Source organism: Chrysemys picta, chromosome 6 (genome assembly GCF_011386835.1).
Source record: "Chrysemys picta bellii isolate R12L10 chromosome 6, ASM1138683v2, whole genome shotgun sequence".
NCBI lineage: Eukaryota > Metazoa > Chordata > Testudines > Emydidae > Chrysemys > Chrysemys picta.
The window spans coordinates 114,598,232-114,622,126 of record NC_088796.1 but is presented as its reverse complement, the minus strand read 5'-3'; the positions used below and the strand labels follow the sequence as shown (position 1 = coordinate 114,622,126).

The window sequence follows — 23,895 nt, the reverse complement described above, 5'->3', positions numbered from 1 at the left end:
AGGAGAACTGGCTAGCCTAGGAATTTAATTTACACCTTCCTGTGGTAGCAACAACAAATCTGCTCTTGCATAGAGGATCCTACTTCTTTGCTTGGTAGTCGTCACACCAGACGTGATTATATATCGGCTAAAGATATAAATCCATTCAGTTGTAATTATGTTATCTTGTTAGGCATCTAACTGTCTGATAGGAAATCAGTGATTACATTTCCATTCAGAATCTTTCTTCATCAGTTGCAAAACAAGCCCTATGATTAGCCCATCGTAATTGTGAGAACAGCGCCTTCATTATTACACTGCTAATTGTTTTCAGTAGAAGAGTTATGGGAATGTAGTTTTTATAGACCACCCAGCCAACTACTATAGATTTGGTGATTTTTCTCATTGTGTGCAATGTAGCAAATTGATTTTATACATTGTGAAAAGAAATGAAATTTGTGTTGTCCTTTTGGGACACAAAATAGTACTCGTCTGCTGCACTTTGTGCTTCCACCATGCCTTTCAATCCAAAGTGTTGTACAAATATTCATGAAACACTCCTAAAAGAGAGCTTCAATTATGCTCACTTTGCTGATGGAGAAGCTAAGGCATATAGAATTTAAGTGGCTTGCCCTAAATCATGAGATGACTCAGTGTGAGCCAGAAATAGGATTCAGTTCTCCTAACTGCTTCCTGCACTGACACAACTTGACTTCATATCTATCATGAAATCTTACAACCGATGATAATATCAGTTATTCCAGTGGAAATAATGGCTGCTGATAAGTGCTTTGTGTTGCACTCATAATGCTTATTGTATTATTAACTTAAATATATACTACATGCACACAGTGGTAAGAGAACATGAAGGGAACAGTCTTTAATTACATGATCACAGGACCTCTGCCTCATTCAGGGCAAAGAATGGACCTGCTCTGAATCGTGTTTGTATAGTGAAGGAGGTCGTAGTCTCCTTGCCTAGCTAGTCCCAGTCTGCAGCCCAGTCACCAATCAGTGTCTCTCCTCCCCCTCCTGCTCCAGTCCCAATCTCTGCAGGCTCCTTGTCCCAGTCCACTCCTTCCCTCCCTCCCTCCGCCCCACTCCCAGTCTGGCTCTTGTTCCCTGTGCATGTGAGTCAGACAGCTTCTTCCTCCATGCTGCCTGGGAGTCAACAAGGGGGTCATTCAGAGCACAAGTGGGATGACTTCATTCCGGTGCTTGGTCCCACCCCAGCCCTTCCCTGAGAGGCTAGGAGCTGCAATTACAAGTCTTTGCACTTGTAACCCTGGGCTGAATAATCAGGGTTGCTCTCTGGGGATGGCACATGCATGATGCACTCAGCACTAGGAGCTATGAGGGAATGAACCATGCTCAGTGAAGACGGGTTCTTCAGAGATTTTAGCTGCTGAAATAAGAAGTCTCTATGAGCATGTGGGAACCGAGATATTCCAAATCTTACAATGTGGCCAAATGTGGGTGGATTTTGACACAAACAGCAAAAGGCACATCCCTGACACACACCCCTTCCCTCCATCCCTCCTTGCCAAATTTCAAATCTCTGCTTCAAAGCTTGGGGATGCTAGAGCTTCCCAAGGAAAAGTTTATGGGGCTTTTTTTAACAAGGGCAACCAATGTATTTTTCCCTAGCCTTTTTTCTAGAAACTGCTGAAATGTTTTGAGTGGAACTTTCCAAAATTTTCAGCCTGAGGCAGTCACCCAACATGGAAAATTTCAGCCCAAATAGTTAAAGTTTAGCAAATGTGTGAGCAACTGAAAGCAGGGCCTTATACTGGGAAGTATCAGGCAACCTTATTATTATGTGGCACAACCAAAACCAACTATAATCACCAGGGTATTAATTGTCTACTGTATTGTGAAAAGTCGGTAAGTAATTGATTTTTGTATAGTGATCTCCTTATCATGGTGAATCGGTAAATATTGCTAATGTCTCTGAGCCCATCCATACAAACTGCTGAATGCCTTCTGGAACTTGCTTAGTTCCTTCAGAGGTGGTGTAGAATGCTCAGTACCTTGCAGGGTCAGGTATTTGAATAGCCCATAAAAGAAAGCAAAATACTGCATGCTCTGGGCCAAATTCAGCCCTGCTGTATGTGGACTCAGTTCCATGGAAGTTAGCGGAGTTACACCAGGGCTGAATTTGGCCCTCTTTATTTTCTATTGCCAAGAATAAGCAGTTTCAGCTCTAGCATTTCAGTCACTTGTGCTTCAGGATGGCATTTAGTCATTCCTAATGTGCAGTTACTGCTCTATTGATAGGCTAAAAGCAGATTTCTACAGGTTTTTGTGACTTTACCCTGCAGCGTATTGGTTTTATAAATCAATATAGTCTGAAAAACCAATGCCAAAATGTAAATATAAATAATTTTGGTGGAAAGAAACTTGATACGAAATATTTTAGTTAGAAATGTGAAGTATTTTACCATACAATGGCATTTTTTTTTCATGTGTCTGGCAGTCTTTTTTGTGGAAGCAAAGAAATGTTTCAAGATAAGGATAAATTAAATTGATGTGAGTGAAGTGTCTTAATGCAATATCATAATACAGGTGGCATTAGTTAAAGATGTTCTGCTTGATTCTACTCTCTCATCAGTGGAAATCAGCACAAATGTCACTGAAGTCAATGCGTGTGCGCCAGGTAGAAATCAGTATGAGTGGAAAATAAGGGACTTTAAGGGCCAAATCTTGAGATGTGCTGAGCACCCACAAGTCCCATTGAGTGGATGTTGTGGATACTCAACACTTTTCAAGATCAGATCCTACCTTACCTGTAGATCTGGGCCTTCCTTGCTGCTTTAGAATTGAATGCTTGAAGAGCTTTGAGAAGACAGTGCCATAAATAAGGAGTTGATTGTTAAGCATTGTGACAGAATGATTTGTTAAATTCCAGTGAGTGATACCTTTTGAAATTAAAAGAGTTGCTTCAAGTGTTACTGAGGGCTTCATTTGGCCTGCAGGACTTTTATTCTTCATGATGAGGAAGCAGATGTAAAAAAAACCCAGCTTGATTCTCAGAACCCAGGCTGAGTTTACAGGCAGTTAGAAACGCACACACCCTGTAAGGAAATGATAAAAATGCAACTCTAAAATTGCATTTTTGGTCATTTTTCAGAGCAGAATTTCACTCTAAGAGGAGGGAGCATTTCCTTTTTCCCAAGTAAGGGTTTCCACATATTTTTTTCCTACTATCCGACTTGTTCGGTTTGTTCTGCCTCCTAGAGTAAGGTGTCCTGCTGTGATCCGTGCTCCACTTGTTCTGTATATATTTTTAATTCAGTTAATTCAAATCAGCATGTTTTGCTTAGTTCTCCAGGATTTCAGAAACTGAGATTCAAATTTGCTTTTCTAGGTACAAATTTAATGCAGATTAAGCCATTTAAATCAAGGATGTTTCATTTATGTTTAAGTAAATATTATATATTTATAAAAAAACATTATAAACTAAATAAAAAGTTTCACTGTTCTGAGAAATCAATCTCTATCAATCTCTATCTCCAATATATATTTTATTGCCATGCAAATAACAGTTCAGAATTTATTATTGATTTAGCTAGCTATGAAAAATATTTGCTTTAAGATCCCAGTTCTGGGAATTTCAGGGGATTATTTAGGAGTTTATCAAAACATGTACTATGGGTACACATCTAATCCAGGACATTTGGGAGTGGGCCTGCTTGCATCTGGAATCATAACGAAGATTAATCTTTGGAATCTGTCACAGTGCAAATGATAAATCTCCTTTGTTTGACCAGATTCAGAAGGCCTACCTCTTGGATCAGCACTTATCTCCTAGCCAGAAGGTCAGGGGCCAGGTTCTAAAGCTGGGGAATTATTTTTGGGTGTGTGTGTGTGTGCCAACCAATACATTACCAGCTGTTGACAGGATTACAGCGACTGTTTTTACACTGAGCTAGGAGGGTTTCTACAGAGATTCTTTAATGAGATGAACATAAAAAGAATGTCATGGATGATTCGTATAAACTGTGTAATTAGTAACGAATCATTGGGACCTGCAACACCCTCATGCCATTTATACTATACTAAAATCATGGGTTTAGTAATAGAATAGCAGTATAGTCATCTGGTTATGAGTAGCTCTTTTTTTCAGGGATGGCAGGTAATTTTATACTCCCAGAAAAATGGATATGGAAGGTCTGAGGTTTTGTGAATTGTTTAAAAAAATGAAGACAAAATTCATTCTAAACATTCTAAAACTGGCAAAGCATTGGTTTTAACTTTTGCAAAATAAAATGTTTCTTTCTGTTTTCTCATCCGTGCCCCCCAACCAAAAGGGAACAGAAACTTGCACATTTCCACAGGGTTTTAAATTCTAGAACTTTAGAAGGGGGAGGGATAGCTCAGTGGTTTGAACATTGGCCTTGCTAAACCCAGGTTGTGAGTTCAATCCTTGAGGGGACCACTTAGGGATCTGGGGCAAAATCAGTACTTGGTCCTCTAGTGAAGTCAGGGGGCTGGACTTAATGACCTTTCAAGGTCCCTTCCAGTTCTAGGAGATAAGATATCTAAATTTATTTATAACTCATGAGGCCAGATGCTCAATTGGCGTAAAATCAGCATAGCTCCACTGAAGCTATTCCTGAATTACATCAGTTTAGGATCTGGTCTGTGCTATCCTTACTAATTCTTCCTGTCTATCCCAGTCTCTTGCGTACTGCAGTATGAACGAACTGTAGCTTCATTTTTTTTACTGCATACGAGAATTGTAGAAGTTAGAGCAGGATAAGACCAGGGCCGGCTCCAGGGTTTTGGCTGCCCCAAGCAGCCAAAAAAAAAAAAATGCTGCGATCGTGATCTGCGGCGGCAATTCGGCAGGAGGTCCTTCACTCCGAGTGGAAGTGAGGGACCATCTGCTGAATTGCCGCTGAATACCTGGACTTGCCGCCCCTCTCCGGAGCAGCCGCCCCAAGCACCTGCTTGCCAGGCTGGTGCCTGGAGCCAGCCCTGGATAAGCTCTATTAAGTCATCTTTTCATCCCTCTGCAAATTCAAGATTTTTCCCAATAGTACATTCCCCAGTGTTTTGCTAACTCTACTTTTAAATGACTCAAGCATTGATTAATCAATGAAAGTTCAGCTTTTATATTCCTCTCTGTCCCCCAAAAGGAGAGGTTTAGACCCAGAAGATTAAAGGATGTTGGTGAATCATTCTTCTGTCCTCTGTGATGTCAGTGTTTATGTGGGAATAGCGTTGCTGGTTAACTACTGCTGTAATAACCAGTGCTACAGAGGGAATACAAAATATTGTTTATCTGCGCCACAAAAATTGTTGCCTTAAAAAGATTTCTTGCTACCTACAAGGTGCTAGGTCTTTTTATATGAAATGCACTCAGAGTCTAAGTGTAGTTCCTAGTAAACAGGTGTCCAACAGATCACAATGGATCCTTTTGCTAGCAGACTCAGAAGAAAGACCAAGGGACTGAATGAATTTACACTTTCATCTCTCAGAGGTAGCTCTTCCAGGTCAGGATTGAAGCACATTGCTGGGCAGAGTGCAGAAGCTTGTATTACCACAGCTCATGCTGTATCTGATCTGTGGCTCAATAAAGGATTTCAGTTTACAGAACTGCCTGTCCTGCACTAAATTAATTTTACAAGCTTTACTGGACAAGTTGTGTTTCAAAAGAAACATTTCTCGTGGACTTTACACATCATGGTTTAAGATAGGTTCTTTAGATTTTGATCATAAAATAACTGTGTGTCTATTATTGGTATTAATGTTGTAATTAAACTTTGTTTTGCCTTAGATTTATATATTTTGTTTGTTTTTGTTTATGGAAGGGCTGAAATGGACCCATTATCTCAGTCTACCATAGCAAGCTGCCCTCAGTTGCATCTATTCCAGCCCTCCTCCAAGATGGAACATGAGTGACCTATTCGGAGTGAATGTTTTGTTATTGTTTTGCTCTCTTGTCACAAGAGGCCTGAAAGAAAAATGTCAGTGCAGTGTTGTCAACTCTCATGATTGTACATTGTGTTTGGTAAAGCCCCAGCTCCTGGAATCAGGTGGAATGTGTGAGAATTTGTGCATAAAGTAAGTTTCTAGCCCTGTTTCTGGCTGTGTAGGAAAACTTGAAAACATGAACCCTAAAGGCTCAAAAACCAGAAGGCAAATAAAAAGAACCCAACATTTATTATTTTTCAAAAATCTTCTCATTTTGGGGTTTGAATCGTGACTGTTCAGTGCTTGGGGTTGTCCAGGCTGTAAGTGTTCCAGCTGACAGCAGAGCTACTGAGGCTTCTCCTTGGACTTAAGTAGAAGCCCGAAGGGCACATGAGAAGGGCTGTGGAAAGACTTGCCAGGGAAATCCCAAACCAAGTGAAACTCTTTTGTGCTAATTGTATGGCCCTGCTGTCCTGGGGGGGTGGGGTGGGTTTGCTGGCTAACCCTTTCCCCTCACCAGACAACTTCAAAGACCATTTAAGGGGTCCTTTCCCCTCTCCCCCACTCCACAATGGGTCTTCTGGGTGGTATGGTAACCCCCAGCCTCCATTATGCAGCAGAAATGTTCCTTCCAGCACTACTGGTGGTTGCTCAATGGAGAGAGCCTAGGTAGTGGGCAGGGTGCTATTTCCATGACTGTTCAGTGTCCTCAGTCCACTTCCCAACAGACAGGTGCCCCCGTCACAAAAACCTACCACCACATTTGAATCTCGTTGGCACCTTTGTTGGCAGTCACCAACAGGTCAGAGACGGCAAAGACCTGCCATTCCTACAGGTGGCCCTTTCATGACAGGGCTGAGCTACAAGAAGCTTGCATTGCTATTGTCCCTCCTGTTCTGCTGCCTGCAGTATCTGTGTACATGTACAGACCAGGACCACGACTGCGTGTCGTGGTCTATGGCCAGATGCATGATGTAAACACTATAAAATCTGTCATGGTTTAGGTTGTATTTGGCCTGGTACTGCAGCTGGCTGCAGAAGGTAGTTTAACCAAAGCCATCAGACTGCTTTCTGCAGTGTTGGCTCTAGTCATTCTCTCCCCTATGCTGATTGTTTGTTGGGCTCCAGCCCCCTCACTTGCCTTGTCTTTCCATCTAGCTAATCATCTCCCATCAAAAGGATTTAAATAACCAAGCCAAACCAAAAAGCTGTCCAATCTCACATGACCCTTATCATCATTGCACGGTTCTCTCTGCGTGTCTGTATTATTCCTTTCTCCCATCCTGTTGCCTGTCTTGTCTATTTAGATTGTAAGCTCTTTGGGATGGTGTCTCATTCTGTGTATGTACAGTGCCTGACATAATGGGGCCCTGTTTTTGGTTAGCTCCTAGGCTCTGCCATAATAAACAGGATAAATAAGGGAGGGGGCAAGGAACTTCTCCCGCATTTGTGCCCTTGCCAAGAGCCAGACACAGTCCTTCTCCTTACACGTAAACAGGGCAAGATCTCCAAAAGGCTTACGCCATCGGTAGCGCTAACCTGCCGAAAGGAAGGGAGAGACCAAGCCACAGCTCTGCCTGCACTCTTTCAGCCCGCAGAATTGGTGCCGTGTGGGGAAAGGGCATGCTGCACCTTGTGAAAGGATGTGATTGGGAGCTGCTCTTGCCTTTGTTGTCACAAAGTTCCTGAAGATGTTGGACTAGATTCTGCATTGCATTAAACCTTGTGCAACCATTTCCGCCTGTGCACAGTGGGTGCATAATGCCACTGTTCTTACCCGGTAGCACTATGTGCCTGCTTTGCACAGGTGGAAATGCCTATGCAAGTTGCAGGGCTATGGAGATTCAGGCCCATTGCATCTGCCTCATGCCCAATGCCTTTGCAACCTCCCTGTATCCCTGCACTGTGGCTCGGTGCTTTTAAAGGTACAATGCAGCCCTTAGCTTATATTTTCAGTTCTATTGTCAGTTCTTTCTTCTTAGAAAGTGGGACAGAAATAACAGTGGTATGAGTAAGGCCAGGTCTACACTAACCCCCTAATTCGAACTAAGGTACGCAACTTCAGCTACGTGAATAACGTAGCTGAAGTTCGAAGTACCTTAGTTCAAACTTACCTCAGTCCACACGCCGCAGGCAGGCTCCCCCGTCGACTCCGCGGTACTCCTCTCGTCTAGCTGGAGTACCGCAGTCGACGGCGAGCCCTTCCGGGTTCGACTTATCGCGTCCAGACAAGACGCGATAAGTCGAACCCAGAAGTTCGATCGCTCGCCGCCGAACTACCGGGTAAGTGTAGACCTACCCTAAGTGGAGGAAATACTGGAAGTTAGATATTGAGCCCATCTAGGTTAATGGGAGCATGGGGGATTTTAGGTGTAGTGCCATATTTGGTCTTTCCTAGTTGTACTTCCTTTTTAATACCAGCTTTGTTGAATGCTTGTACCCTGTAAAATCATTGCTAATACAGTTTCATTAAAAGCACTACAGGCAGAGTGGAGAGAGAGTCAAGTTTCCTTTTACTGCAGTAAAATAATATATTGTTGTAAGACTGATTACATTGATCTGCCACAAGGCAATGTGAGGTGAAAGAAAACTGTTGATGCTTCCGTCTTTGATGCTTCCATTTTATGTAAAGGTTGCGAGCTCAAATCTGTCCAGTACAGCAGCTCTTAGATGACAAGTAAAATGAAATCTTAAGAATAAAACAATTGATTTGTCTCTAGCATTTGCAGTAATCTGAACCTTATTTTTAAAACATTCTTGGTCAAAACCTTGGCATTGGGACCAAGTCTAAAATCCGTGGCAGGTAAATGGGTATTAACCAGCTTCGATCCTGTGCTTTTTCCTTTTCTGGAAACCTAAACATAATCAATTTGTGTCAGTGACTGGAATACTAACCCAGAATTTTGGTTCCATGATTGGCAATGCATTGAGTAGAAACACTGGGTACACTACAAAGACACCTAACATTGTGGACGTAAGGGACAGTGGACTCTCTGTTTTTATTTTACTTTGTGCCTTGAGGAAATATGTTGAAGTAAACCTGTTACATTTCTTACCACTTTACTGTCCTTTACTATCACTCACTCTCCCCATCCTCCTACTCTATCAAACATTTCTTTACTCACCTCTGGTCATGGTCCAGCAGCTCAGATTTCTCTAGCCCTCTCACCTCCCTGCACTGGTGCATCTTTGTTCTACCAGATCCCTGGTGTCTTTGTTCAGTACCATCCCCTCCTCTGCTCTTGACTCATTTGCCCCACAGTTCCCACTGTTCAGTCCATCTCAGCAATCATTGCTCCCCCTTTGCATCAGTTTTCACTGTTCATGTTCCTGTGCTATTGAGGAACTCTGGTGAAAATCCATAGACCACACTGATTTTCTGCACTCCTCAATTTGTCTGCTCTTCCTTAAATTCTGCCATATGCCTCCCCCTCCCTTGATTGGCGTGCACGCCTTCCCGCTGCCACCTCTTCTCTCTCTGTCTTCTTATGCACTCTCAGCTTCCTCCCCACTTCGCTTTCTGCACAAGATTTTTCTACCATTTTTTTTGTCCTTTCAAGTGTTAGTATCAAGTGCAAGCTCTCCTCCTCCCATGGCCTCACCCATCTATTCTGCCTGGACCCCAAGTCATCCTCTCCTCCTTCATCCCATTCTCTGATTTAGAAGTGTCCTCCCTTACTCTCAACCTCCAGTCCCTGGATTACCTGCCCTTCCTCTGTTCAACTGATCCTCTTGATCCCATCACCTTCTGCCTTTTCACCTCTGATACCCCTTTTAAGGTCTCAGGTTGATCATAACAATGTTGAGGTATCCAAATTTACTAATCACTATTGAAAATATTGGCCTTACTTTCTTAAGTACCATGTGCGCCTGGGCATATGTGCAGCTTTTAATTAGCACATATTCAAAATGTTATGCATTGTATGCGCTGTATAAACAATAATTGAATTAAACCATGTTTTCCTTTTTATTTTTGAGAGATCTACTCATTGATAAATGGCTACATATTTGTTCATGCTGATTAGTGTGTGTGTGTGTGTGTGTGTGTGTGTGTGTGTGTGTGTGTGTGTGATGTTACATTCCTACCTAATTCCTTCTTGCTATCTCTGTGGAAATGTCACCACGGGATAACTAGCTACAAAAATGGCCCCATGTAGTACATTTATAGCTAAGGAACATTATGAGCTGTAATCTTAGATGCACAAGGGTGTCTCATTCTGTGTTTTGTTAAAATTTCCTGCCGCTTCTGATCCTTTATGCTTATTAGTGGCTGATCCTGTGCATATTAAACTCAATGGCAAAACTCCCAGTAAAATCTTGGTGCAGGATCAGTCCCCAGCTGTATTTACAATATAAGTGTTCATCTGACCTTGAGTACAGGAGATAAGAACAGAACTATTAGTCTTGATCATTATTAATATGAGTGCATCCAAGTACCTATGTTTGATCTCTGTACACTGCTGCCTTCTCAGCTAAAATCACCCAGAAGCCTGCAATAAATCTACCACTGTTTTTTGTTGGTGGTGCATCGTGCATCAGATGCAACCAACCATCTGCTTAACATTGGGCAAAGTATGTTTTGTGGGGTTTTTTTGTTTACTTTACATTTTTATTACATGGGTTTCTTTTTTACCCTGTCCTTTGTTTGTAAATACCTTTTTGCTTATCTTGGTTACGCTAATGATCACTCTAGGTTGCAGAACAGTTTCTGTTATGGCCCTCATGTTTTAGCTCATTTGTAGCTGTGTAACCGTTATCTTTTAAAGCAGAAATGTGTCATACTTAGTGTCTTTCCAATGGTGAAAGATTTAAAAGTTAGAGGAAAAATCGGTTTGGTTTTTTGGAATATGATGGCGGGGGGACCTCTCCCCCATACACACATACATTTGCCATGTATAATAGAATGTAAGCAATATTCAAGAAGATGGCATTCACCTCTAGGGGTAGGGAGCAGGTGGTGAATACACTGCCAGCTTCCCAAAGTGTTCCATAGGCAATGACAAAATCAGCTTTAAGTTCCAGCAGAGGCTCAATAAGAGTTATAATCTTAGATGCACAAGTGTCTCTTTCTATTGTTAACATTTAGTTCTGCGGCTGATTCTTTTGGCATATGAGGGGCTGATACTGTGTGCTTTAAACTCAATGGCAAAGCTGAAGGGCCCCAAAGGAATCACTGCCTCTTCTGGGTGCCTTGGCCCTGACATTCCCTGGCTGCTCTGTGGACATTGCCAGTGAGATCTGAACTGTCCAGTCAAGTGGAAGTTGCACAAAAATAATATCACTGCAGCCAAATTCTCCAGGTAGTTTTACTGCTGCTGGGAGCCACAGCCTGGCTTCCACTGAAAGAAACCTGGGGCAAAATAGAGAACACCCACGGCAAAATAAATACCCATGGTACAGTTTCAATTCTGGCTTTTCTTGTTAAATGTCTACCACGCAGCTTATAGAATGTGTCATGGGAGTGAGTAGAAGTTGCTGCAGGAAGCTGAAATGTTAATTTTTTTGACTTTTTAAAAATGATGCAATCTTAACATTGCATAAATGTTGAGGGCCAGAACCTCTGCTGTTGTAAATCAGCATAGCTCCACTGACTCTGTGTATTGGTTTATACCAGTTGAGCATCTGGCCCTGAATATTTTGCCTTTACATGTAGGTTTTTTTCCTATATGTAGGTTATAGTGCAAAAAGTATACATGCCTGATATTGGTTTATATTCAGCCTTGTACTGTTTGTCACCTGGGAAGCCCACCATGGAACACCCAAATATTATTGAGTTCTACTCATCACTCCTTTCTCAGATAAAATTCCTGTTGGCTTCAGATGAGAGCTTTGCCTGGGGAAAGGGTGTTGAATGGGACCCTCTCTGGGAAGGGACCCACAGCTGTGTTTGCAGCAGAGTTGTGGTGGATGGCTGTAACTTTTTAAAGATAAATATATTATTATTAAGCCTGACAGTTTTAATAGATCGATAACTACACGGTATAGCAACACATATTCAGGAAAAACAATTTCTGTGGAGCATAAGCTTCACAGTCTCTGGCCTTAATGTTTATCAAGAGCCATTTATGGGTTTGTACATGCTCCTTTATGAAGCACTTATTGATTAAGTAGCGATGCCCCTGGTCCTTGGACATGGTTGACTATTTTTCAATTAAAATAAAAGAATATTTGTGTTACAGGTTCATTTCGAGCAGTTTGAGTGTGGTGCCGTGAGAGATGCTGTTGTCCATGACAGGATGGGATTATTATGATCAAATACTCTATTTTGACTTCACCCAGTGGCCAAGAGCTTCATATGGTAGACAGCCAAGGACTGGACTTTTACTAATAGTGTAACAGGTAAGACTATTGAAATCAGTTAATTTATTGACAGCTTCCAGGACTTCTATTAACTGCAGTTGTCCATAGCATTATATATCACTCTCCTGTTTATTTTTTATATTCTATAGCTACTTTTACTGTATTATCTCAGAGTGATGTTTGTCATTTAAATTAATCCTTCTATTCTCCAGGTGTGATAAGGCAAAGACCAGGCTTAAGATTCATATTAGATAGGAACAATACAATTGTAATCACATACCTCTGAACAATAGGGAGAAATACAAAGATGTGCTTAGACATTATGTTTACTCTGTGTGTGTGTCTTAAATTGTGATAAGGTAAGCACTTGTTTTTCCATAAAAACTGTATTAGAATTGCTACTGGTCTAGAATGTTTGCACTATCATATCCGTTCTCTTTTTACTGTGGAAATCTCTTTTCTGCAAACAGATACAAAGAGATTATTCAATTTCACTTCCAAATAGCTCATGCATTACCTGAGAAATTTTGCTTTCTTGAAAAAGAAAAATGTTTTCGACTTAATCAAAGGACAAATATCCAAGGGATGGACTCTGCTCTCCCTTACATCTGCATAAATCAGGAGGAACTCTGCTGAACTCAATGGCATTGAACTAGTCTGAAATCAATGGAAGTAAGGTAAAGCTCAGGCCTGTAGGAGCTTAGAATGGCCAGCATACGTGTTGTTTTATTTCAAGAGCCTGAGAACCCTTCCTTACCTTTTGGTGCCAGGCTAATTAATCTCCCTGCTCAGAACTATCCATAAAAATTAATTTACTTAATTTGATGTCATCTGATGTGATGAGAGTCGATCAGCCACTACTGAATATAACCAAAATTAAGCTCATCTGCTGTGTCTCCAACAGACATCTCAGTAGTTTGGAGGCGTGTTTCTCCCTATCCCCTGATTCTCTGTCTCTTGCTTCCCTCCCCTATGTGAGATTGCAGCTAAGCCAAAATGTAGAAACTACTCATTAGTCTGACACCACGAACAAAGTGCCAGACTGCTTGGTGGTGCTAGTGACTGTCCTCTTTGGGACATAAAACCCCATGTTTATTTGACACTGGTTAAAGTCAATAATAGTCATCATCTGTTTCGTGACCCAGTAAAAGGGGCCATTTATGAGTCTGTTAAATTTTCTCAATGCTGCTGTATATATGTACTTTAACAGATATTGACAGAAGAACTATTTTTGTTGTAATGAATGGGGGGAGGAGGGGAATACAGCCGGTTTACTGTTCATCAGTGCATTGGAGATAAAAAACAATAATTAGAGCAAGAGGCATATTTGTAAACCTGATTACAAACTTAATCATATATTCATAATGTCTGTCCTTTGAATTCAGAAGTAATTATTTAATGAATATATTTGTTTCAAATATTTTCACCAAAGCTGTGCTGCATGTGTTATACTTTGTTACTTTGGCAGGCGTAGAAGGAAGGAAAAAAGACACAACTAATGACTGAAATAAGATGGCAGTTTACAGTTTGGAGGATAAATAGTGTTGTAGCTTAAATTCGTGTGGTACAGTATTAAGGAAGTTTAATGGTAGTGCTTTCTGTTAAAAACATATTGTTTAAACTCTGGGCTTCATGTGCTGGTCTTTCTCTCTAACCCTAAGTTTACTTTATTCTAGATGAACTATAGGCCGACAGTTTGTGTCTATCATAGACATAACTCTTTTATTCCAGTTTTATTGTGGTGTAGCTCTGCTGAAATACAGTTATATTGGTTTAAAACTGGAGTAATCCATTCGTGAATCAGAACCATTTATGCTTAGATAATCCTTATCTCCTAACCCCCAGTTTTTTATCCACTTTATGAAAAGTCTTTGTGAAACTTAATTTGTGGACAAACTGGAAGGAAGCAGGCAGTGGTGGTACTATGATTTGTAGTCTAAGATGTTGTGTAGGATATGATACATGCTGTGTCTACAAATAGATGCATCAAATCCTCCTTTCTAGGCCCTCTAAAACTTTCCCATTTTTCACTTGCCTTCCACTCCTAGCCATCCTATCTTGCCTACTATATAAACAAAATATATTTTAAAACTGTCATATTTTAAAAGATCCTAGGAAACAAGATGAACCACATCTCCTCTTAATCCCTTCCTCTCATCCTACAATCTATACATCGTCTGGGTTGCTGATTTTACTGAGGAATCCATGCAGTGCATTGAATCCACACTGAAATTAGGGTCCCTTAATATGTCTGTAAAGTGCCTCCAAACATATGGTGCTATAGAAATGACATAATGATAAATATAGGTAAAGTTTAGCTCTCAGAAACGTTACATTTAACCACACAATTAGCATTAAGGGGCAAATCTTGCTTCTGGCTCCTAGCCTGGGTCACCAGATTGCCTACTGGTGGGTCATTTCTTATGACTCTACTATCCCTCGTTCTCCCACCTGAAATCACCATTCTGTGGTGATGGGGAAATAGCCCTGCAGTGCTGGGGGAACTACAGAAACCCCAGAAGCTCCTAGCATCTTCCCCCTCCTTTGCACAGCAGAAGCGCATATTTGCCACAGTAGTCAAGGCCCTGTGCATCATTCAGAGGTGGGGATAGTCCTGGCCTCTAAATCAAGAACCAGCATGTTTTTATAGGAACCTATTCTCACCTCAGTATTTGGAGGGGTTGGAGGGGTTACATGAACTCTCCAAATAGTAAAACTTTGTACATGTTTGTTGTCTTATAGGATTTTTTTTTAAATGGGAAAATTTTGCTATCGATTATACAACTGACATCCTTTTCCCCCCTCTCATTTAATAGCAGCACCTTTTTTGTGCTTGGGCACCTCAAAGCACTTCTTTGGGTATGAAAGTAAAATATATAAATTTTAGAAAGTGATGAGCCTGTGATGGTATTACATCACCTTGAGCGTTCACAAGAAAGCTGAACATGCACTCCTTGTATCAGCTTTAAGTCTGTGACATGTGATTGAGATTTTGAAGAATTAACTGATTGGGTATCGTGAAATGATTTTGTACTGTGTCGTTCCATCAGGGTTATTATAGAAGTGCAATAGACAAACATGCTGCTGTGAATAGAGCTCAAATATTTACAGTAGTATGCTTCTACGTGCATGTAAAAATATTCTATCATTTGGGTGCACTAGGGATGAGTGAACAGGTTGGTACTGATATGACCACAGATTGTAATACAGGGTCAAACTGTTTAGATATGTTCTGATTCTCTCCCACCATCCCTGAATATCTTATGAAACCTGACAGAAGCCTCAATGCACCTTCTATACCTAGTTTATCTCTACCCAAAAGACCTCAGGCTACCCCTTCCACCCACACACCCACCCTTACGGGGGTGAAAAGGGGGCAGTAGGCCACAGTGCTGTCCCCTAACCCCTGGGGAAAATGAGAGTCTTAGGGGGAAGGGATCTTCACTTCTGGATCCAAGAGAAGCAATGTTGGACCTTTAAGAAGGAGACCCTCTTTATTTTCCCTCACACTTGAATAGCAGAAAGAGAGACAAGGTGGAACCTCGGGAGAGATCCTTTTTTCCCTCTTACTAATAGATTCAGGATATGGAGGATGCTTAGGAGCAGTCTTCTTCCAAATCACCCCCAATTCATTGTTAAAGGAGGGGGAGTGTAGCTGTCTGTCATGCTGAGCTGGGAGGACTAATTGGCATTCCTCTAGCTCTACCTGGACTGAAAATAGTTAAGGCAGAGCTACAATAGATAGGCACTGATCAGAAATCCCACTGTAGCTCCAGTCTGCTGCTAGCTGCAGTGCTGAAAGCTTCACCCAGGGGATGGGTGAGCAGACCCAGCTATCACAAAGACTAACCAAAATTACTCAGCCTTGTTCAGATGGCCAGATATGGACGGTGCTTGTATTATCCAGAAAACGAAACAATGAAATCTCGTAATCCTGTTCTTGAAATTTATGTGTCAATTAAAACTGGGGAAGCTTCTTCACAACTTTATATCTCTTATGAGGCTTTCATCTTTCAGGCTTTATCCCTCTATTCATTATTTAATCATCTCATCAATCATTCAATTTCAACTCTTGAGCAAGCTCAGCAGGCAGAGGAGGAAACATTACATGAAGAGAAAGTGTCAGATACATTCACCAACATGTTCACAAATAAAACTAATTAAGCTGCTTTGGAAAGCTACCTAGATTGTTTCACTCTAGGCGCTCTTCTGAAAAGACTGGGAAAAGCATGTCCTAGCTGAAAAGGGAACAAAAACAGAATTACTGTTAGAAACCAGGCTGCATCCTAAGCCCTGCATCTGAGTAGCCGTACACTTCGGGGATGTTTGAAATCTGAATGCCCATCTGAATTTTGGTCTTTACCTAGGAAAGGCAAATAGGTTCTTGAGGGGTTTTTTTTTTGGAACCTGTGTCAGATCAAACTTTAAGTCAGGATATTTGGATAATACCTTCCCAGCTTCGCTGTTTTTATTTTTGAACCCCTCTGCATTTCTTGTTTCTGGTCAGCACTGTGGTAGGATTGCCGAAAATATCCTATTTCGACTGTATTTCCAGCCTGACTAGCTCCAAGATTTCAAGATAATTTTTTTGCAGAGAGCAGAGGATCAGAAAATCATCTCACTGTCTGGGTCATTATCCATAATGAATTGCACTCCTGAACCTTTTGGGGTTCACCTGGCTCTTTAGAATAATGGTATATTTTTCTTCATTTGGGATTTGCATGGTTTTGGGTCATTCCCCTCCCCATCCTGATCCCTTATTGACCAACATATTGTACCATTGTAATGAGAGAGACACTTTACGCTTGCCTCTTGTACACAAGAAAAGTTTCCTCCTGTGATGGGATGAGAATGAAAGAGTGATAGAATATGTTTGGCATGATGCAGCTTGATGCTGTTATTTTAGCTATGGGGACATCTTTGTTCCCATTACAAAATGGAAAAGAAAATGTTTCACCATCAGAACATATCGAGCTAAAAATTAGTTTTTTATAAAGTTCCTAATCCAGAATTGCACAATAGTTCATGGTCTGTCAAGTAAATAATAGACATTTTAAGAAGTCCCTAAATATGTGTTTGAAATGATGGTTCGTAGCATCTTCAGATTAGCTGTCATGGTCTATTGAGTAAAGTGTGTGTGTGTGTGTGTGTGTGTGTGTGTGTGTAGCCTTACTATATAGTTATACAATGAAATGTCTTTTAAAATGTCCTTTGGAACCTCTGTGTCTTGTCAGATGGAATACAATACATATTTTAAAAATCATATGAATTCTGAAGGGGTTATTTATTAACATTTTATGATTGAAAACAAAACAAAATCAGATAGGGACAGTATTAAACACACTTGCAAGACAATAATATGTGTGTGTTGTCTTAAACCTAGAAATTCAGAGTTTATGCATTAAGTTAGTCCAACTCACCTTATCTTGGAATTGCAGATGATGCCTTGAGCCTTTGTTACAGGTCTCAGGGTAGCGGGATGATCTTACAGACCATACCGGCTTCACTCGCTTAGTATAAGACAGGATGAGTTAAGGATGAATTTCAACCTGTATGCCAAAAACTGGTCTCAGTAATGAATAGGTATTGCTTGTATGGAGTGAAGAGAGAATGACACAACATGGTAAAATGTTTCATTTTGCTGTAGCTCCTATACCCAAATCTCAGCCTGAATTTCTGCTAGGTCTAGGATCTTCCTTTAATGGACACAACAATGTAAATTATAAAGCTTTGTGAGTGAATTATGGTGCGTGTATTTCTAATGTTATCCAAATTTGCCAAACTTAATCTGAGCTAGAATTTTTTATCTTTAAATTCAGATTGATCCTGCCATCACCATTGGTCATCTGTCTTTCTAGCCAATCTAATCTACTGTTATCCATTTAATTTAATAGATTGTTTAATATAATATGGGCTAGAGTCTGCAACTTTTACTCACTCTGGTAGTTTACTTTGCAAGTAAACCTATTAAAATCAATGAGACTACTAACAGAGTAAGCTGCTACTCAACATGAGTAAAGGTGACTGAATCTCACACTAAATCTAGCCAATCTATCCAATATGCCTATCATCATAGTATGTAAGTACCACATATTTTGCAAACACTGTGCATAGATAACACCACTGTTGATTCTGCCAAAGGAAGAACAAAGCTCTCCACCTTCCTTCATTTTAACCACTATCTCAAGTTAGATCACTTTGATGGTTTGCTGCTTCCTGATACTTGGTTCTGACACAGTTATTATTGTTGACTCTTATGTTACTTCAAAAATAGTCCTATTGAAATTGAATGAGATAGCTGCTACTACTCTTAGACCTTACCTTACACCTTCCTGTGCTGCTGACGCATCAGGCAGTCCTGCTTCTCTGTTGATTGCAGTCGCTTGCTAGTTCCTCCCAGGTAATGCCAGTGCCTTCTTCCAGTTCTTCTTTGGCTTTACTCATGTTCTCTTTCCTTCCTTGGGCACCCAATTCAATGCTTTCTTAGCGTGTCTTCCACCTTCCATACAGAGTACCTGTCCCAGCCATCTGAACCTTTTCTTTGATAATATTTTCTAAAATGTCCTTCTCTGTCATTTGTTTTGTCTTTCCATGAAATGTGTAGTATCTTCCTCAACCATCTGTGATGGCAGCCTACAATCTCTTTTTGTTAGCACTGTCATTGTCCAAGTCTCTGCTCCATACAGTAGCATGCTCAGTACAATCGCATGGTATAATCTGACCTTTAGTTTGGTGTCGAGATTTCTGTTTGACCAGATGTTGTTCATTGTCCCCAAAGTAGTGTTTGCTTTTCTTAATCTCATATAGATATCTTCATCGCAGCTGTTTCCAAATGTCATCACATTCCCCCGATAACGGAACTCTTCAACCTTTCCAGTTTCTTTTCCATCCACGTACACTCATGTGCATCTGTTGTCCCATTTCCTATCTTCATAATCTTGGTTTACTCTGCATTTATTTTCAGTCCAATTTTTGCTCTTTCCTTATCTACCTCTAATGTAAGGCCAATCATTTTGTTCTACATCATACTTGAGCCATGTTATCAGCAAAGTCAAGGTCTCATAACTCATCTCCACTAACAAATTTCACACCTGCTTCATCACACAGTCTATTGCTAATGCAAAGCGGATTGGTGATTACCCACACCCTTGTCTAACTTCAGTCACATTATCGAACCATTCCTCCAGACCTGTATCAGATCATACCATCCATCCACTTCCATCAAAAACTCCTTATTATGTGGATCAGTTTATCTGGCATCCCATAGCTTTTAGCAATATTCCACAAGTTCTCCCTGTGGATACTATTGAACACTTTCTTAAGTCATTAAAGATGATTAAGATGGGTTTTTGCCAAGCAGTAGCTTTTTTTCAGTGTAGGCAACTTCATTCACAGGTCAGCAACAACTCTACTGGCTGGGAAAGAGTCACAGGCATAGCAATGGAAGGCATCTGAACTGAAAATGAACGGCTCTTGATTCTCTTTGGCACAAACACCCTAAAGATAGGAGGTAGACTCTTCCAGAACAAGAGGATTCATAAACTCACATAGACATCACCGGACAATGTGACTGTCAACTAGATAGACCAAGTGTGTATATCTAGGCGATGGGCATCTTCTCTGAGGGCTGTCAGCATTAGCAGAGAAGATGATGTTGGCTCAGAACATTATCTTTTAGTGATAACGTTACAACTTTAAACTAAAAAAGATCACAAAGAGAGACACAAAGTGTTGTGGCAATAAAGATGTTCAGGGACAAAGAGACATAGATCAGATTACATTTAGCAGCCATTCCAATGTTTTACAGGACCAGGCTGGTGAAAGTCTGAAAGATACATGGTCAAACTAAAAGAAGATGGTAGTTAACACAGCAGAGGAAGTAGTGGGCCATCCAAGAGGGTGGAAGAAAGATGCATGGATTACATCTGGAATATGGGGAGGGATTGACTATAGGAAAGCTCTGAAGACAGGAAAGGAATAGTGCAAGACACAGGCAGAATTCTTAGAGGCAGAATTCTTAGAGGCAGATGCAAGATACAGACAAAAGGACAAAGATAGAAAGATAGAAATACCTGGGTCCAAGAGAGGACTGCAGAGGTAGAAGAAGCAGTGCAGGGGGAGACTTCAAGCAGTTCTATAGAATAGTGAAAAACCTCTCAGGAAGAATCAGACCATCACAGATAATGCCCATCAGGGGTTCTCATGGATGGATGTTAAAAACTTATGAAGAACAAGCCAGATGATGGAAAGAATATTAAACTGTCTAGAACCAATGATTATGCACAGAGTAGAGAGAAATGCCAATGCTAAGAAGGGACCAATAACACCCAATGAAATTAAAACAGCCATCAGATGCCTCAGATAAGGGAACGCTTCTATGGTTGACAGAATTCAAACATGGGTACTAAAGACAGGAGGCAATATTCTGATGGAGGAACTAACAAAACTCTGTAATGAAGTATGGATGAAAGAAAAGTGCCACAAGACTGGAAAGATGCTACCATTGTGGCGTTGCCAACAAAAGGGTGATCTTTGTGCTTGAACTGGAATGCTATTGCACTGTTCTCAATCTCAGGCAAAGTATCATTATGTTGAATAGAATGAAGAAGGTAGTGGATGGAATGTTACCAGTAGAACAGGCTGGGTTCCAGCCAGGTAGATCATGTTGTGAATAAATATTCACTCTTTGCCAGATCATCAAAAAGATGCCTGTTAGAAAAAATGCCATTCTACTACTCAGTGTGAGTGACAGCCCAAAATCTTAATGGAGTAGGGTAGCACATGTTCAGTATTGACATAGCACGGTATTTGGATTCCTCCCTCTGATAATTAGATTATCACAGATTGGTCCAGAGTGTCAGGGAGTCATAACCAGTATCTGGATGCTTCTCCCTTCCCCTTTCCTCCTCTCCCCTTCCCTAAGCAGATAGCATAGGACAGAATCTGGACTCTGTGTGGTACTGTATAGATAAAAATGCACTTAAACACATGCACACCCCTATTTGAAATTCTGGACCAAAATTTGCAATAATATATTTTGCAGGGATTTCAGAGTAGCCATAGGTGAATCTCGGTCCTTTCCTATCTACATTTATGTTGTAAAACGCAGCACTGTAATAATCACGTTCTACACTGGAAGAAAAATATAATGACTAATAGTAACAAATTCTATGCAATTGTAAGACTGATCCTGCTACTGATTTTCTGGCATAGCTGTGTTCTGGCAAAGAAGATGGGCAGGTCAATTTCTTACTGCATATTGGGAATTCTTCTGCTACTTTGATTACATTAGTTCTACTGCTGCTTCACACAGTGGAGCTAAACATTTATGGAATTGCTTTGTAATGGCATATGCTCTTCTCTCAGATAAACCACACAGTGTATTAATTTTTTACTAGATTTAAACATGTGAAAGAATAGCTAAATTCAGCCTAAATGCTTACTTTATTGTGTTGTAGTTTAAAACTGATCCCTGTTGTCCTTGAATGGTGAATTCTTTAGACTGGAAGAAGGAAGGAAGGTGTTCCAGGAACATGCAGTCTCTACTGTTCATGAACTGTAAGGATTTGGTAATGGTGCTTTTCATTTCAGGGAGGAGGGAAGATTAGCTGTGGGAAGATGCATTCACACAGAGACTGCACAGCTCAAGTTAGTATTTAGGTGAACTAGATTGAGTAAAATAAAAGCTGATCTAAAATGGCAGCCACTAATCAAACTGTCAAACAAGACACTGTATTTTTGTTTGTTTGTTTGTTTTTGGGCTTGGATAAGATACCTGAATACTGAGGGGCAATCTTTTCAAAGTTAGATGTGAGCAATTGCACTCATTTATTTAATTACTCCTGGGGGAATTCTGTGCCACTGCTCATGTGCAAAATTTATGTCCCCCGCAGATTTCTTTGCTTCCCCACAGAACAATGTCTTTCTGACAGGGAAGCAAGAGAAGCCACAAGAGCGGTCATATGACCCTCCCCAGAAGTATGTTTTGGTTGCCCAGGGCAGGAAAAGACCCGGCTGGTGGCCCCTACCCTGAGCCAGCTGAGAGTCCCAGCTGGGCTGGGGAGGATGGGACTTCCTCTTCCCTTGCATGACATCCAGGGCCGGATCACACCCACCCCCATATTTCCCCCCTGGCTGCAGGAAGTTCTGCAAATTGCCCCCCCCCAAGCTTCCTGTACCCATCGCTCCTCAGCTGCAGGGGGAGGGATCACTGTACAAGGAGCTGCTCACCCAACTCCCGTGCATCCAGATACCCTCATACCCAGACCCTTGCACCGAGCCGAGCCCCCCACACTCAGAACACCTCCTGCCAAGCCCCACTCCCCCTGCATCTGGACCATCCCGACGAGCCATCCGCACCCGAATCCCCACCCCACTGATCTCCAACCAGCTGCACCTAGATCCTCACCCCAATGGCCCCACTCTCTGAGCATCTGGACCCTCCAGTGAGCCCCCACACCAGACCCCCATACAGAGCTCTATCCCCACCATATCCAGACCCCCCTACTGAGTCCCAACCACCTGCATCTGGACCCTCCTGCAGAGTCCCATTACAGTTGCTCCCAGAATCCCCCAACAAGCCCCTGTGCATCCAGACCCCCCGCACCCAGATCCCCCACTGAGCCACCCGCACTCAGATTGCCCCACACAGAACCCTCTCAACCCATACCAGGATCCCACACACACACTAAGCCCCTCCACACTTGGATCCTGCCTTGCTGAGCCTGCCTGCTCACCCCTAGTGCACCTGGCATGGAGGGGGACCTGGGGCAGGCCCGGTCTTTGTGCTGTTTCAGGGTTGGGTGCAACCTCACTGCTGAGTCCATGTCCCGGGGTGGGGAGCTGCACAGTGATCTCCCACCTCTGTGCAGCCAATGGCCTGTGCTCCCCAATGCCATGCTGGAGCCTCCACATTTATTTGACAAATAAAATTAGCAGAATTTTGCAGAATTTTAAAATATTGTGTGCAGAATTTTTATTTTGGGGGGCAGAATGTTTCATTAGTTGATGCAGAATGCCCTCAGGAGTAATATTTGCATGTATTTAACATCCTCACCAACATCCAGTGTACATACACAAATCATGTACTTATTCATGCACGTAACCTACAAGGAAACTCATTGGCTATTTGTTCATGCAAATCCCTTATACGTGTCCCTCACTAGGGATTTGCACACAAAATTGGGCATGTGTTAATGGGTGGGCTAATTGCGCACATCTAGCTCTGAAATAGCAGGAAATGGGCTATGATCTCATGACATTGCTGATCAGAACTATGCAGCGCTCAATGGGTTTGGTTCAAAAGGATTTATCTCAAAACTTTTCTAATGTTGTTTCCTGTGGGTTAAGGGTTTTTTTTTTTAAATTTTGGTATATACAAGCTAAAAGCCAAACACTGTTTAAAGCCTACGTTCAGATATTGTTTATATAACCCTGAATATCACACAAACCCTCTCTGAATCTGGCAAGTATCAGCAGGTTTCATGGTGAAATTTTTGCACAGTTCTATTTCTGAAACCACAAAATGCTGTAAATCCCAAAAAACAACCTTTTGTAAGATTTCTATCCTGATATTGAAACCAAAGAGTTTCAGATGGCCTGTGGCTAATGGTGATCCAATTCTGAACCATTAGATGTTTGCCCATCATTATTTTACACTTCATTTTTACCATAATTTCAAACATATTTGGTAAAGCT

General features: G+C 41.4%; 1 protein-coding gene across 6 annotated transcripts in view; it reads left to right on the top strand.

Annotated features, from left to right (window-relative positions):
• Window positions 1–23,895, top strand: part of LINGO2 (leucine rich repeat and Ig domain containing 2) — a 760,588-nt gene that overhangs the window by 509,035 nt on the left and 227,658 nt on the right. For all 6 annotated transcript variants that reach the window (XM_005294759.4, XM_005294758.4, XM_065549693.1 and 3 more), the window contains one exon: window positions 12,078–12,237. The gene's annotated coding sequence lies outside the window, so the exon portion shown is untranslated. The remainder of the gene's footprint in view (window positions 1–12,077; window positions 12,238–23,895) is intronic.